The 5,389-nt window shown below is 46.7% G+C and overlaps 1 pseudogene; it reads left to right on the plus strand.

The window, feature by feature from the left end:
- Positions 1 to 4,524: 4,524 nt before the first annotated feature.
- LOC115864868 (riboflavin kinase pseudogene) lies at positions 4,525 to 4,982 on the plus strand (annotated as a pseudogene).
- The last annotated feature ends 407 nt before the right edge of the window (positions 4,983 to 5,389 follow it).

Below are 5,389 nucleotides of genomic sequence, written 5' to 3' on the forward strand. Positions count from 1 at the left end.
CTGTGAGCTCTCTGTTACCCTTTTAACAAATCCCTTTTCTGCTTCAATCAGCCAGAGTCCGTCTGCTGCTTGCCACTAAGCAGCTGACCAACGTGCCCCTCAGTGGTGGGATCTGCATTCTCATTCCTCCTCAGCTGACAGTGAGATTACAGCCGGCAGTGAGATTACAGGCTGTGAACACACAGCCTGTGTTCCAGTCTTCTCTGCCTGCCTTCTTCTTTTTCATCCTGCTCCAATAGGCTAATTCTTTCGAGGTTCCCTCATTCATCTTCCAGAGTGGGAGAATCTGAATGGCCTAGTTAATTACCACTGGGCACAGTGTGACATCAGACCACCCCAGTGGACTGAAGTCAACCTGGAGATTGGGCCACCCTTGGTCTAATTAGGGGCACAGACATGCTTAAGGCAGAGCTTGAGGCATATTCCCTTCGTTTGGGGCACAAAGGGGGCATGTCCCTTGAACAGAGCTGGTGGGCATGATAGGCACCAGAATTGGCTTTTCTAGGACAGTTTTCACCATATAACATAAAGTGAGGCCCAGGATCCTCACTGGGATGGAATGAATGGGCTGGGTTTATCAGGGAGAGATGCTAACTCCACCTCTTCCTCTACTGTCACTGTATTTCTAATGGCTTTTCCTGACTTCATGCTTTTAGCAGTATTCCCACAAAATATTAGACATTCTGTTATTGCAACATTTTTATATTCTATTTATGTTATTTATCTATTTTCCCTCTTTTCTGTGATTCTTTTGTTTTTTGAAAACTTAAAAAAATTTATTTATTTTATTTATTTATTTTTGGCTGCATTGGGTCTTCGTTGCTGTGCACGGGCTTTCTCTAGTTGCGGTGAGCGGGGGCTACTCTTTGTTGCGGTGCGTGGGCTTCTTATTGCGGTGGCTTCTCTTGTTGCGGAGCACGGGCTCTAGGCGCGCGGGGTTCAGTAGTTGTGGCACGTGGGCTCAGTAGTTATGGCTTGCGGGCTGTAGAGCACAGGCTCACTAGTTGTGGCACACGGCCTTAGTTGCTCCACTGTATGTGGGATCTTCCCAGACCAGGGCTTGAACCCGTGTTCCCTGCATTGACAGGTGGATTGTTAACCACTGCGCCACCAGGGAAGCCCTTTTCTGTGGATTCTTCAAGGTCAGGAACCAGCTTACAAACACAGAGCCTAGTGTAGAGGTGGATCCATCAAAGTTCATATTAGTTAGAGTGATGATGGCTGTTACAGTAAACAAACTCCTAGTTGTGATGATTCCAACATGATGGCTGGAAGTCTATTTCCCACTTACATGAGGACCCACGTGGGAGTTCCTGATTAGTGGGTGGCCCTCCTCTAAGCAGGGATCGGGGATCAGGACCGTCTATCAAATGGCGTCACTGGCTTCAGCATGTGGCTTCCCAGGGCTCCATGCTTATCTGCCTCAAACTAGAAGGAGGGTTCCACATGCAGAGTTTCATAAGCTAGGCCTGGAAGTGGCATGTGTCACTGTGCTGACATTCCACTTGTTAGAGCCTGTTACATGGCCATCCTTAAATGAAAGAGACCGGGAAATGTAATCTCACTGTCAGCTGAGGAGGAAGAGAAAATGGTTTGGCATGCAGCTGGGTAACCTCCTGAGTCTTGAGCTGGGACATGAAGAAAAAGAAGGATCTGAATGGACAGAGATGAGGGGATAGCACCTCAGAGAGCAGTAGGTTTGAGGACTGGAGTCTGGAGAGGGCTGGATGTGAGGAGCTCAGCACTGATAATTAACCACTTATCACCAAAGTCCTTGGTCTGAGATTTCAGGAACTCAAATGAAGATGCTAACTCAGGACCCAGAATGCCTGGTTCAGATCTCAGCTCAGATACTTACCAGCTGTGTTATGTGGCATATGCTCTCTGTGCTTCATTTTCTTATCTGTGAAATGGGGATAGAAATAGTTTCTACCTCTTAGGCATGGTGTGAAGACTGAATGAGTTAGTACCTGTAAAGGATATAGAAGAGTGTTTGGCATATAATAAGGATTCAACAAATGTTACTACCTTCACTCTTCCTATGTATATGAATATGTATTGTATGTGTGTGTAAATTATAACACCATGAGGACATAGATATTGAAATATGGGGTAGGGGAGAGAGAAGGGAGGGTGGTCAAGGGCGTTGACTTCAGCTTTGTATTTTGGTCACTAATAATGCCATAACACTCTTATTAATCTTAGTACTTTGGACAGGCAGTGCTTTCTTCTGATTGCCTTTGCTGTCCCACCAATTATCAGTTGGTTCTTTCATGACATTTGGTCATACATTTTGTATTTTGTGTTATGATATAAATCTTTTCTCTCTCCCACCTTTTGTCTGAAATTTGGCTCGTCTGTACAAGGGATATAATGACGCTCATTAGTATTGGTAGGACCCAGCTGCTGCCGGCTTCCTTAGAGCAAAGCCCCACTCATGCCAGCCTTTATTTCAGTGGGGTATGCTGCCCATTAATGCAAGGTCATTGCCAGTTCCTGCTCTCATTTCCGCCTGCCTTTCTGTGCCCCTTCTGGCTTGCCCATCCTATTGCCCAGCAGGCTGCCTTCCATGGTCAAAGGCCACCTCCCATCCACTCTCCTCACTTAGGCCACAAGTTCTTGGGGTGCTGTGGCACTGTCCCCAAGCCAGCAGCTGCCCCAAGCTGACGGCTACCCCCACCAGTGGCCAGGAGGGGTGGAGCGGCAGCCTCCGGAGAAGGTGATGGGTAACGGGGCACTGGCATTTGATGAACTACCTCTCCGCATTCTTGCTTTACAGAGAGGCCCGGTGGAGTGGGTCTGCCAAGTTCTCAAAGAAGAAAACATTGTGTTTCCACTCGACTTCACATTCGGAAGTAAACTCGCCAGGCAACTTCTTACATGAGGCTCATGTAACTTTAATGCCTCGTCCTGGCATTGTTTCCTGGCCTGGCCAGTACTGGCCCCTCCGCGTGGCCTCCTGGAGGACAGGATTTGTTCCGTGCCTCGAGGGCATGCCTTCCCAGGTCAGCAGATGGCCTTCTGATGACTATTTCCAGCTCGTCTTACCTGACCATTCCCTCACTGTATGAACAGCTGTTTCCTTCACTTCAGAGCTGCCCAACCGGATTGGTGATTTTTCTTCTGGCCTTTTGTTTGCACAGAACATAAATCTTTCTCTCTTTCTGACCTGGCCTGCAGTTCCATCCACCTGTGCCCGCCTGGAGCAATATATAACTCTCGCCAGGCTCTGTTTCCTTTGCTCACTTCAGCCTATAAACCAAACTTTCTTCTTCCTTTTACTCCCTCTCTTCTTGGCTGATTCAGCACTATCTTAGCACCTGGCTGCCAGTTAACACTTAACCACAAAAAAGACATTCTTTTATGGGTCTGACCTGAACTGGAAACTTTTGACAGCAGGGGATATGCAATAGAAATCTCAGTCCCATTGGCCTCCTTTCTCTCTTTTTCTAGAGTCTGAGGAGACTTAATTTACACCAGGTTAGCAGCAACTATGTTAATTGAAAAAGAGTTAATTAAATAACTTGGTACTTTGAGCTGTCAAAATGTAGCCAGTCAGTTGAATCAATCCCGTTAAATGTTTAACAATGATCACTAAAATCGGATATGAATGTAAGAAGAAAGGAAAGGAACCTATGTCCCTAAGAGAGCACTCTGTGGAGTCTAGATTATTACTAGGCAAATGCTACCGACTTTTCTAAGTGCTGCAACTGTGTTAGTGGTGTTTGGTTTGAGACTTTTATTTAGGTTTCCTGGACTAGAGAAGAATCTCTCAGCATATTTTCTTGTTGCCTTCTTTTTTATTGAAGGTGTCAGATACTCTCAAAACATTGTTTCTCACCTCCAGTTGAAAACCAAGAAAGTGAAGTATTCATGTTGTAGAAACAGGCTGGTCAGAAAGTAGGGTCTCGGTTTTCGTTACAATAAGCTTTGCAGTGAAATGAATGAGATCCTCTGCTGCATTATGATCCAGAATGTGCCCACCACATACTCATTCATATAACTGTTCATTGGTGGTGTCTGGTTGGGAATGCTTGGCTACCTTTCTGTTTCTTCAGGGTGTTAGCTGGTGAGTTTTAAAGATGGATCACACACTCTCTTCCTGGTTTTTACTTTGCAGCAGGCCAAGATTTGTTGTGTGATTAAAATCTAAGTATCGGCTCGGCCTGGGCAGAGTGCGTAGGCCCGCGGCGCTCGGTGGGCTGGGGGGTCCTCCCAAGCGGCCCGCCCCCTCTCCGCTCCCGGCCCACAGCCGCCCTTCAGCTGTCGACCGGCGTTCCGGAGCCCAGACGCAGCGTCTGAGTCGCCCGGCACCTTCTGTTCGGTCAGCGGCGTGAGCGTCTCGCGGCGTGTTGTCCGCGCTGCTCGGCCTGTAGTACGCCCGTGCGCTTGCCCGGCCGGCCGGCCTGCGGAGCTCCCGCCCCTGTCCCCTGCATGGTCCGGGGGGGTCCGGGCACCGCCTCGACGGCAGCTCCGCGGGACGCGCGGACTGGACCGCAGCCCGCACCCCGAGCGGACGGCGTCATGAGGCACCTGCCGTACTTCTGTCGCGGCCAGGTGGTGCGGGGCTTCGGTCGCGGCCCCAAGCAGCAGGGCGTCCCTACAGCTAACTTTCCTGAACCAGTAGTAGATAATCTTCCAGCTGATGCATCCACTGGCATATATTATGGTTGGGCCAGTGTTGGAAGTGGAGACGCCCATAAGATGGTGGTGAGCATAGGATGGAACCCATACTACAAGAATACAGAAAAGTCCATGGAAACTAATATCATGCATACTTTCAAAGAGGAAATTCTCAACGTGGCCATCGCCGGCTACCTCAGACCAGAAAAGAACTTTGATTCTTTAGAGTCACTTATTTCAGCAATTCAAGGTGATATTGAGGAAGCTAAGAAACGACTAGATTTACTAGAACATTTGAAACTCAAAGAAGACAATTTCTTCCAGGTTCCTAAAAGCAAAATAATGAATGGCCACTGAAGGAAAAGCATCTTATTTATTCATTCACTGTTTTCTAATATTTTGCTGCTCATAACTCTACAGCTTCATCTTGGTTATATTTTAAAAATCAAATGTTTTCCTACAGCTGTGAATTAAACAGTACAATTTAGTTACCATATTATGTTCCAGCTATTCAATTAAACCCATCATGTTACAGTACTAAAGAGGTTCATTTAAAAAATCAAGATTCTTTTTTATGTAATATGTTGATTAAAATGTACCACTAGAAAGGTCTTAAGTGTTTTATAATGGAAATGAAATATATATAAATATGGGTAACAGGCAAGTCACTAGTCTGAGATGAGAACTATAATTCTCATGGTAAAATTCTAGCATGCATGTACCTGTATAGCATGCTCTGCTAATCAGAAGGCTCATAAAAGTAACA

Source organism: Globicephala melas, chromosome 2, assembly GCF_963455315.2.
Source record: "Globicephala melas chromosome 2, mGloMel1.2, whole genome shotgun sequence".
Taxonomy (NCBI): Eukaryota; Metazoa; Chordata; class Mammalia; order Artiodactyla; family Delphinidae; genus Globicephala; species Globicephala melas.